This window comes from Schistocerca americana, chromosome 7, assembly GCF_021461395.2.
Source record: "Schistocerca americana isolate TAMUIC-IGC-003095 chromosome 7, iqSchAmer2.1, whole genome shotgun sequence".
Lineage (NCBI taxonomy): Eukaryota > Metazoa > Arthropoda > Insecta > Orthoptera > Acrididae > Schistocerca > Schistocerca americana.
In genome coordinates, this window is record NC_060125.1 from 310,707,533 (window position 1) to 310,719,811 (window position 12,279).

At 42.6% G+C, this 12,279-nt stretch overlaps 1 protein-coding gene and 1 pseudogene across 3 annotated transcripts in view; one reads left to right on the forward strand and one right to left on the reverse strand.

The window, feature by feature from the left end:
• Positions 1-12,279, reverse strand: part of LOC124622090 (mast/stem cell growth factor receptor kita-like) — a 299,069-nt gene that overhangs the window by 271,932 nt on the left and 14,858 nt on the right. The window lies entirely within an intron of this gene.
• Positions 3,766-3,882, forward strand: LOC124623525 (annotated as a pseudogene).

Consider the following 12,279-nt stretch of genomic DNA (forward strand, 5'->3'; position numbering starts at 1 on the left):
CCAGTAGTGTGCTGGATAAAGCACTTAACTGGAAATCAACATAATAAAATATCAGTCCTTTATTATAATTTTCCGTTTTTATTTTTCAGTAAACTTGGAGAAAAAATACAGAAGACAGAAGCATTGACAGCAATAAGAAGGATGCATATGGGAAACTGGATCTCACACCAGGGGATTCTCAGTATTGAAAACTAACTCAAAGCCCTGGTGCTGGCGCTCTGTCTTCTAACGATTGTGTTCGTAATCCGTCAAAATCTAGTAGTTCAAAAGATATTTTTGTGATAGGGTTTGGTGAAAACATTAGCAGTCACTAACTTCCAGTTTTCACATAAACTGATAGAGAGTTACGATCAATAGCATATCTAGAGTCCATAATAGAATAGGTCTTCTAAAATTTTCCTTCTCTTTCGCAAGGTAATCTGTGATATAGTGCTTTTTTCCAGGTTTAGAATTGGAACCAGGTACGGATTTTTCACTGGACGGCTGCTGCGAAAATGATATTGGTAGATATTTTGATCGAGCATAAGTTTTGTCGATCGAACGGAAGAAAGAGCTGGTGGAAAGTCGTTGGATCTGTGCTGTGTATTATAGCCTTGTGAAAGATACCACGCATTTAAAGCGAAAATGCAGTTATTCCTGGTTGGAAACTTACTCGCCATAGCTGGAATAGTCTTGGTACAAAAAATGAACTTTTTGCAAATACTGTACTTGTTTCCTCAGAAACCGAATTCTGTTAGGGGCCTGTTGGGATCTTATATAGGAAAGCCATTCTGTAAATTCAAAGACGTGTATGAGCAGTTCTAGAAGCACATAGAAAGCCACTCTTCCGTAGAGCAGCACTGGAGGCTCTAGAGCAGTTCTTGCATGTATTTCGGTGGTCGCGCAAATTAATAAATACTCCCAGAAAAGTTTAGAAGAAAACACGAAAATAGTAAATCCATTATTTCTTACACTATATTTTGTGGGACTTATGACCCTGCTCTGAGAGGTGAGCATTATGGAGAAGGAATTATGGAAGGGTTACACAACGAACGAATTGAAGCAGGAGACATGGCTGTGAAGAAGCATATTGAGCATGGGAAAAAAAAATGCAAGCAATCGATCGGTGCATATTTTAAGTGACGTTATGGATTTGTGGGGATGTGCTTAAGGTAGATATTAAAAATAAAGTGATAAAGTCAAAACTGTCTAGTTTATTAGCAGATAAACAGCTGGTTTTTTTCCCGGAACTGAATAATTATCGACTGGCTTCGATATTTCTATGAGAAATCCTTCAAGGTCGAAGAATTGTTTGTTAGTTTTGTTGTGCTGAAAGCTCTAGACGCTAAATCGGTTGCACAGGCACTCGATGTCTCTTTGGTAAAAGAAAATCTTGACACTGTGAAATGTGTTGGTTTGGGATTTGATGGTTGTTCGGCGATGGCCGTAAAGGCACCGGTGTTCAAGCAACCAAGTACATCATGGCTTTTTTCTTTCACTGTTCTTTACACAAACTGAATCAAGTCGTCAATGATCTCAACAGTCTCCGTGGAATTCGGAACACTATGGGAACCATAAGAGATATTTTTAAACTTTTCTGTGAATCAGCATTGAGAGGGAAGTTGATACCAAACATTTCCAAACTATATGAAACGTGATGGAGTAAGAAACACAATAACGTCAGAGTTGTTAAGGAGAATTTTCCCGTTACGATGGAAGCCTTAGAAACCTTATCACATAAAGGAAACGCTTCGACTAGAAAAAAATGCTTGCCAACTCCATCGGTTCCTCCTGGCTTTCCATTCCTTCTTAGCTTAATTGTAATATCCAAATGTTCAGCTTCGGTGGAACAAGTGGTAAATGTTCTGCAATCCATTGCTTTGGACGCAGCCAAGACATCACAGTACATTAAATTAGTTTTGCCACTGTTGCAAACGCATTGCGATAATCCTGAAATAGTCACAGACGAAATAATGAAGGATGCTCCTGTAATTGCTGAAAAACTTGGTTTGGAAGAAATAAAAACCATGCCGCCGATAGTTAGGAGACAGCATCATCAAGGTAGCCTCTCAGTAGAAAGTCTGTCACAATTCTGGAGAAGGCTTTTAATAATGCTCTATGTAGACTATTATTAACGGTATTGAAGTGCGTTTTGCTGATGAAAACAGCCGAGCGTTTGTTTTATTACAGTTACGCCCTGCAGAAATGATTACCATGTCGAAAGTTCATTTAAGGGAAGCTTGTAAAACCTTCGCCAAATTTTATGATTTATCTAACGTAAAAAATGAAATGAACTTTGGTAAAAATTCTGGCAGAACACACAGAAACCCGGGAGCTAACAGTTCTTGATATCCTGAAAGAAACAGGTAACTCCCTCCCCAAAACGCGGAAAGCGTTAAAAATTTCTGATTACCATCCCTTGCACAACATGTAGGCCTATGGTGGAATGAACTTTCAGCAATTTAAGAAGAATCAAAACTTGATTGAGGTGCACAATGTCAGAAGGCCGTCACAGTGGTTTAGCAAAGATGAGTATTCACAGTAAACTTATTCTTGACTATAAAGAGGATTTCACTAGTAAAGTATTGGAAGAAGTTACAAAAAATTCGAGGAGATTATGTTTTAATTAATTTTTTTAAAATTTTGCCAATTTGAAAAATTCGTTTTAAAAATTGTAACAGCATTTCTTGTTTACCTCATTGTCTTTCTCATGCTGCCACTCCCCCCTCCCTAGCCTACTGGCTGACGATGGACTTGGTGAGGTGTGTCCCCAGAATAAGAACCGGTTTGCAAAGCACGTATAGGTTTTGATTCTAGTCAGATATAGAGGACAAACCCTCCGGAATACAATGTCTTCGTGAGAATTAATTTTTGTGATTATGAAGAGTGAGTGTTTACATCTTAAAAATCGATAAACACTTCTTGAAAATACTCTAATGTTGTGGTGCATATACATACGTTCCACTTTCCTGAATAGTTTCTTGAAAATATTTTTTTTCCTAACTGGGGTAAAAAAATAAACCACGTGTGTAGTAAAATACGCACGTTTTCTTAAGGTTTCACTGTTCGTTCGCAGACTCCTGCTTTGGCATTGTAGGTACTGCAAGGTAGGTCTGTTTTTCCAGTCAGTCAATACGACAGTTTTGTCATCCAGATTTATGTGGTCACCTTTGTTGCTAAGATATCTGCTGCGTAAATGCGAGTCTCCGATGACCATAAAACTTGCGTAAAATGCCCAGTTGTGCGACAGAAGGTTGCAAAGCCCTTTCCAATTTCAGTTGTGCTTTCTGTGCCAATTTGAAAAGATACCCTCCGCATTACCTCAAGGAACAAGCATATGGCAGCTGTTATTCGCAAGAATATATATTTAGATACATAAATTACTGGAGTACGAAACGTAGTCACTTCCACCTTCCTAGTAAGCATCGAAGCTCCGTTGCGGTTAAATGCAAGAAGGGTGGTAGGCTGCAAGCGAAGGGATCCACGTGCACTATATAGTGCTGCTAGACGCGATCTCTTAGCTTTCGAATTTCGAGTGAATCAGATATCTCTACAAAGTTAATCCGATTAATAAGCTCTCCACTTGTCACTGGTTATTGGCTCTGAGCACTATGGGACTTAACATCTATGGTCATCAGTCCCCTAGAACTTAGAACTACTTATACCTAACTAACCTAAGGACAGCACACAACACCCAGCCATCAGCATGTAAGGTTATGTTCTGACAAAGTTATTTAAAAACAGTTATTTTAAGCCAGTCAAAAAAGTTAAGCATCTATTAAGAAAGCCAACGGATTTGCCGCAGTGGTAACACCGGTTCCCATCAGATCACCGAAGTTAAGCGCTGCCGGGCTGGCAAGCACTTGGATGGGTGACCATCCGGTCTGCCGAGCGCTGTTGGCAAGTGGGGTGCACTCAGCTCTTGTGGGGCAAACTGAGGAGCTACTAGATTGAGAAGTAGCGGCTCCGGTCTCGTAAACTGACCTACGGCCAGGAGAGCGGTGGGCTGCCCACATAACCTTCCGTATCGCATCCGGTGACGCCTGTGGGCTAAGGATGACACAGCGGCCGGTCGGTGCCGTGGAGCCTTCCAAGGCCTGTTCGGACGGAGATTAGTTTTATCTATTAAGACACACTAGACAGTCTTCGAGAAGCATCAACAGATTAACGTACCTGTATTCCAGTCGTTGAAATGTATTATTCTGTGTTAACAGATTTTTTGCGATATTGAAATCAAGAAGTGTACAGCGCCGGCCGGTCACTTAAAGCGCTCCTTTTTAAAGAATGAGTAATTTTTATTCGTAAAATTTGAGTTTGCTTTGAAATATTGTATTATTTTAGAACATGGGAAAGGTAAACAATGCTATTTTAATAAAAATCCCAACAAAAACGAGCAACAAACACAAGGTACAAGCATTGGCACAGAATTGCTGAGACAATAATGTATCTGTTACAAGGTGTACAACTTTGCTTCCGGCGTTTTTTCCCCAACATTTGAGGCTTTAATGAAACAAATTGGTTACACATGTATCATTCAAAGAATTTTCCATCGCTAGCCACTACTTTCTCACATCTTTCGGGCAGTGTACGAATCCCGTGTCGAAAAAGTTGTTCATCTTTTGAAGCGATCCACGAATCGATCCAATTTGTGACTTCTTCATGAGATCGGAAGTGTTGGTCAGCCAGGCCATGCGCCATTGATCTAAACAGGTGATAGAGGGAGCAATGTCTGGAGAATATGGCGGGTGGGGTAGGACTCCCAATTTTAACGTTTCCAAGTACGTTCCGACCTCTTTTGCAACGCGGTGTCGAGCGTTGTCGTGCTGCAAAATCACTTTATCGTGCCTCTCGCTGTATTGCGGCCGTTTGAATTTATGCTCTGCTCAAATGCATTATTTCGTTTGATAACGAGCACCTGTGATTGTTTTACTTGGTTTTAACATCTCATAGTAGCTAAACGACGCCGAGCAGAGCATGATCTAGGAGCCGTGAATATCCGGTTTGGTCGTCGACTTGGAAGTATGGTCAGGATATCCACCTGATTTTTTGCGTTTAGGGTTATCGTAATGAACCCATTTTTCGGCCCAGGTCACAATGCGATGCAGAAATCCCTTCCGTTTTTGCCTCTGAAGCAACTGTCACAAACACACAAATGCCGTTCAACGTCACTTGGTTTCAGCTCACACGGGACCCATGTTCCTTCTTTCTGAGTAATGCCTATAGCCTTGAGACGTTTTGAAATGGCTTGCTGTGTCACTGCCACTAATCGTGCCAATTCTTCTCGAGTTATACGAGAGTCTTCACTCAGCAATGTCTCCAATTCCGCATCTTCGAAAACATTATCTCTTCCACCACTCTGCCGGTCTACGGCGTTAAAATCACCGTTCTTGAAGAGTTGAAACCACTTACGACACGTTCTTTCACTAATAGCGTCCTTACCATACGTACCTGAGAACATTCGAAGAGACTCAGCCGCTGTTTTCTTAATATTGAAACAAAACAGTAACACCTCCAGCAAATGACGAGAATTAGGCTCGTAAACTGACATTTTCAGCCGGCCGGAGTGGCCGAGCGGTTCTAGGCGCTTCAGTCTGGAACCGCGCGCCGCTACGGTCGCAGGTTCGAATCCTGCCTCGGGCATGGATGAGTGTGATGTCCTTAGGTTAGTTGGGTTTGATTAGTTCTAAGTTCTAGGGGACTGATGACCTCAGATGTTAAGTCACATAGTGCTCAGAGCCATTTTGACATTTTCAATCAAGAACAACTTTATGATGCAGACACAAATCGACTAATGTTTGAATGACATTATGTTGACCGAGGTCCAAGCTAACTGCCAGACGTCTGAGATCTGTTTCTTTCAACCGCTACTTAACGTTGTCGTCACCTATCTGCAAACGGCGGAAGCAAAGATGTACACCTTGTATCATGTGCGTGACTAAAGATGGCACGCATGTACAGGCAGTGTGCAAGACTTGTTACATCTCCTCTGTATGGTAGTTTCTCAGAGTTGTCGTCGGACATCTGTTCCATTACATAATAGTACCATTGCTAGTGTGGAAGTAATTTTACAAAATGTCAGATCAGTGATGCACAATGCTCTCTTGGTTTTGAAAGGTTAAAAACGGGTGGAACCACAAACAGCTTGTGACAAAATATAAGAAATATTATGAAGCCAGGAAACCGAAACCATTCACAAACTGTCGAACCACTCGGTGGCACACAAACAACCAAGCTTCAGATTCATGCTTCACATATTGAACGGAACATCCGTAAGCAGACATAATTACACACAGGAACTAAACATAATAAAACAAATAGCAGAGGAAAATGGTTACAAGCCCCACATGACAGGGAAGTTAAACCAACAAATTTTAAACGGAAAAGGAGCGAATGCACAACACTCACACAAAACCTCACACAACAGAGAACAACACAAAACACAAACAATGACCACGTGCAAGACACAACAATGCAACAATACACACACAGAACAAAATGGCTTATACTCATCTATAATAATAAAATTGTCGACAGAATAGGCAAAATATTGAAGAAACAGGGACTTCAAGTAGGATACAGGACAGACAACACAAAACAGAAACAAATCTCAGAATACAGGAGATACCCACAGATACATTCAACGGATCAGAAATATATGAACTCACATGCAACGCTTGCCAATCAATAAAAGTAAACAAAATTCAGAGTCGGTGCCAAACTCAATCTGGGAACGAATGAATGCCGACGGGATTAGGACACACAACAATATCGTGCACACTGCGTTTTCCGAAGTGAAAATGCGTTTGTAAAACCGGAATTATCAAAGTACATTTGTGTGTCGAGTGTCCTCATAACGGGAAAGAAGAAGAATGACTCACAACAAAACGTGAGTAATAACGACTATACACGCAAAACATTCTGCCACACCAAAATCACGTTTTCAAAAGTCAAGGGATGTGTCAACTCGCTGATAAAATTCACATTTACGTCGTTTGGTTTGGAGGTGTCAAGCTATGAGTGCAGGACACCGTACAGATGGTCCTGAAAAACCATGTAATATAAAATCAATCTAAGAACAAAAACAAAAAAAACTCTCTTTAGGCCATATTTTGTTAGATCGGTTACAACCTAAAATACGCTCACATTTTACAATGAACAAAACCCACTGATGATGCCACAGAGGTGCAGAAACATGGTTGGGCAACAAAAAGAAACAGTGTTTTGCATAAAAGGCGGAACTTACATCCAATAATTTTAACTGCAAAATGGTTCAAATGGCTCTGAGCACTATGGGACAACATCTGAGGTCATCAGTCCCCTAGACTTAGAACTACTTAAACCTAACTAACCTAAGGACATCAAACACGCCGGCCATTGTGGCCGAGCGGTTCTAGGCGCTTCAGTCCGGAACCGCGCTGCTGCGACGGTCGCAGGTTCGAATCCTGCCTCGGGCATGGATGTACGAGGGCCGTTCAGAAAGTAACCTCCGGTTGATTTAAAAAATACACCAAGTTAAATAAAAATATTTTAATATATACATCTTACAACTACATCTTTGCACTATTTTTCTACATAGTCTCCATAGCGATTGAGGCACTTATAGTATCTCTTCACAAGCTTTGAAATTCCTTCTGCATAAAAATCGCCCGCTTGTGCCTAGAGCCAGCCTGTGACCGCATCTTTGAGCTCTTCGTCGTCATCAAACCGCTGTGACCCGAGCCATTTCTTCAAATGCATGAAGAGGTGATAATCACTTGGCGCCAGGTCTGGGCTGTAAGGTGGATGGTTGATAACGTCCCACTTGAAGGACTCAAGAAGGGCCGTTGTTCTGCGAGCAGAGTGAGGACGGGCGTTATCGTGCAAAAAAACGATACCGGAAGTCAGCATACCACGGCGTTTGTTCTGTATAGCCCGTTGTAACTTTTTTATTGTTTCACAGTACACGTCTTGATTAATGGTCGTACCACGTTCCATGAATTCAACCAACAACACCCCTTTGGCATCCCAAAACACCGTTGCCATCAGTTTTCTGGCAGAAAAATCTTGCGAGGCTTTTCTTGGTTTGGTAGGCGAATTTGAATGTGCCCACATCTTTCATTGTTCTTTTGTCTCAGGGTTTACGTACTTAATCCAGGTTTCGTCACCGGTCACGATTCTGTTTAACAATGGTTCTCCTTCGTCCTCATAACGTGACAGAAAGTCTAATGCAGAGGCCATTCTTTGAGTTTTGTGGTGGTCGGTAAGAATTTTGGGCACCCATCGTGCACAGAACTTACGGTAACCCAATCTTGCTGTCACTATCTCGTACAAGAGAGTCTTAGAAATCTGTGGAAAACCAGTAGACAACTCCGACATTGAGAAACGTCGATTTTCACGAACTTTTGCATCAACTGTCTGAACGAGTTCGTCAGTCACCAATGATGGTCTACCACTCCTCTCTTCATCATGAACGTTTTCTCGTCCACTTTTAAATAAACGTACCCGTTCACAGACAACTCCTTCACTCACAACTCTTGGTCCGTACACGGCACAAAGCTCACGATGAATAGCTGCTGCAGAATATCCTTTGGCTGTAAAAAACCTTATGACAGCACGCACTTCACATTTGGCGGGGTTTTCTATTGCAGCACACATTTCAAACTGCCACAAAAACTAAACTAGCGCAGGTACGACGTTCACTCGACCATGGCTTGATGCCGACTGACCTGTTGAGTGCGTGAACGCACAGATGGCGCTGTGACCAATCGGAGGTTACTTTCTGAACCGCCCTCGTATGTGATGTCCTTAGGTTTAAGTAGTTCTAAGTCTAGGGGACTGATGACCTCAGATGTGAAGTCCCATAGTGCTTAGAGCCATTTGAACATCAAACACATCCATACCAGAGGGAGGATTCGAACCTGCTACCGTAGTGGTCGCGCGGTTCTAGACTGAAGCGCCTAGAACCGCTCGGTTACAGAGGCCAGCTTTTAACTGCAAACGCGAAAAAAAAATAAGAGCTGAAAATCAAAGAGGTGAATGTAAGGAGTACTATCAACAGTCTACTCCCAGAGAAAGGCTCTGTTAGCTCACACTATCGTTCCGTACTTAAAATTTCAGTGTTTTAGAGGTGTCATAGATGAACAGAATAAAAATCCAATCCTCTGGTGTTCAATCACCAATCGGCCCAAAATTTTTCTTCTGTCGCTTATTACTTCTTTCGTCCGTCTCCACAGCTCTGTAGTCGGCGCGGCTGACTCTCGTGAGGAGGATTTGGGTTCGATTCCCGGTAGTGCCAAGGATTTTTTTCATTGATGTAAGAACTGGAACGGGAAGCTCTCAGCCTTGTGTGGCGAAATGCGGAGCTACTGACCGAACAGTAGCGCCTCTAGGTCACGAAAACTGGCAACGGCCGGGAGAGCGGTGTGCTGACTCCACGTCCAGTGACACCATTGGCAGAGGATGACACGGCGGTCGGTCGGTGTCGCTGGGCCTGCCAGGGTCTGTGAATAGAGTTTTCGTGTAAGTGTTATGTAAATACATTCATCTGTGCTCTAGGGATGGTGTCTTTGACTAGTAATCAGAATCTCCAAGGTTCTGACCCAACCAAAGCTTAAATTTAGAATAAAAGTCAACAATAATAGCAGCCGAAGACTTCCAGCATAAGAAGTCACCCTCGTCCTGCCACTGGGCTTGTCAAAAAGGGCGGAAGAGCAGACAGAGGTCCAGGGCACTCTCTTGCCCTTGGGGTGGGAAACTGGGGAGGACGAATCAGCAGCGACCCAGAAGGCAATGGAAACCACTGAACTAAAGAAACATAATGTGTATCCACAGGACATGAGGCCTGTATTTGTAAAAGTATCATGATGATCTCTGCATTGGCAAAAGATTCCGTATTAGTCCTTCATTCGATCTCGGGGAGGGGATTGCCAAGGGGGAGGAGACCATGAGAAAAGTTGGAACAACCAACGAGGTGATGACATTCTATGAGTCGGAGCACTAAACATCAGGAGTCTGAACGTAATAAGAAAGCTAGGAAATCTTAAAAGGGAAATGCAAAGGTTCAATCTACATGTAGTGGGGTTAGATAAGCAAAATGGAAAGAAGATAAGGGTATCTGGTCAGACGAATATTGGATAATATCAACGGCAGTAGAAAATCTTATAGCGAGTGTAGAATTCGTTATGAATACGATTAGGAGGGGAGCACAGCAATAGGATTGTTCTCATCAGATTCAACAGCAAACCAATGTCGAAAATAATAGTTCAGATGTACATGACAACGTCGCAAGTAGCAAATGAAGAGATGGAGAAAGTATATGGCGATTTTGAACACGTAATTCAGTATGTAAAGGTGGAAGAATATCTAACAGTCATGGGGGACTGTAACGCGGTTGTAGGGGAAGCAACAGAAGAAAGGGCTACGGGAGAATAAAGGTTTGGCAGTACGAATGAAAGAGAAGAAAGACTAATTGAGTTGTGCAATAAATTTTAGATGGTAATAGCGAGTACTCTGTTGAAGAGTCACAGCAGCAGGAGGTATACTTAAAAAAGACTCGGAGGCATTGGGAGGTTACAGCTGGATTACAGGGGTAGATAACGTTCCATCGGAATTTCTAAAATCATTAGGGGAGTGGCAACCAAACGATTATTCAAGTTGGTGTATAGAATCTATGTGACTGGCGACATACCATAAGACTTTGGAAAAATAACATCCACACAATTCCAAAAATAGCAAGGACAAATAAGTGCGAAAACTCTCGCACAATCAGTTCAATAGCTCACGCAGCCAAGCTACTGACGAGAAAAATATACAGAAGAATAGAAAAGGGAATTGAGAATTAGTCAGATGACGATCAGTTCGGTTTCAGGAAAGGGCACGTTGCGCCTTGTAATGAATGGAAGCAAGGTCAAAGAGAAATCGAGACATGCTCATAGTACTCGTCAATCTAGAAACGGCATTAGACAATGTGAAATGATGCAAAATGTTGGAAATTCTGAGAAAAATAGTAGTAAGCTATAGAGAAAGACGAGTAGTATACAATACTAGTTGGGTCCCGGGGTGTTACCCGCGATTAAACACCATATTCTGAGACGATTGGAAAAACTGACGGAATGCATTTCCCTCCCAACTCATTCCTTTACTTAAGGGAAAAACCTAACCTCTAGGCTAAACTTAATGCATTCATTTGATAATTATCCTTCATGGATGACTTTTTAGTCACGTTACCCATCCAATGGGAACAGTAGTCACGTTGACCATCCCACGGTAACAGTGATTTTTTTTTTTTTTTTCAGAATCAAAGGTACTCTATGTGTTAATTTAGGGTATAAGATGTCTCCAGTCCAAAATTCATTCAGACGCTTCAGCGTGAAGTAGTAACAAAGACTAACTCGACGAAGAGAGAAAATAAGCAATTTCTAGTTCGATGCAGCACAAATTTTATAATACACTGACGAAAAAAAAAAAACCGTGACGCCAAGACGGAGTTGTGCGACATAAACGAAAATTGCTGGTGTATTTCTACATCTGAGAGATGACATCCGGCCGGCCGCGGTGGTCTCGTGGTTCTAGGCGCGCAGTCCGGAACCGTGCGACTGCTACGGTCGCAGGTTCGAATCCTGCCTCGGGCATGGATGTGTGTGATGTCCTTAGGTTAGTTAGGTTTAAGTAGTTCTAAGTTCTAGGGGACTGATGACCACAGCAGTTGAGTCCCATAGTGCTCAGAGCCATTTGAACCATTTTTGAAGATGACATCCACTCAAATTTCGCGGCAACTCCATAAAAGTGTGAGTTGATGTTAGTCAAGAATGGCTTTAAGACGATGAAGACGCCATTGTCAGCACGTCACTGAGTTTGAATGGCAGCGTGTAGTAGGGCTTCGAGAAGCAGGATGTTCCTTCTGCAATACTGCAGAAAGGCTTGGCAGGAATGTAGTCACTGTACATGATTGCTGGTAGCGGTGGTCACAGGAAGGTTCAGACGCAAGAAGCCTGGGTTTTGGATGGCCACGCGGTGCTGCCGAGAGGGAAAATCATCGTGTTCGGCGTGTGGCTGTGGCGCATTGTACTGCATCTGCAGCAGCAATCTGAGCAGCAGTTGGAACCACAGTGACACAATGAACTGTTACAAATAGGTTATTTCAAGAACAGCTCCGAGCCAGACATCCTGTTACGTACATCCCGCTGACCCCAAACGAGCGCCGTTTGCGACTTGGAAGCGGCGTCAAACGAGAGCTCAGTAGGGGAAGGGAGGAGGAGGAGGAGGAGGAGGAGATTAGTGTTTAACGTCCCGTCGACAACGAGGTCATTAGAGACGGAGCGC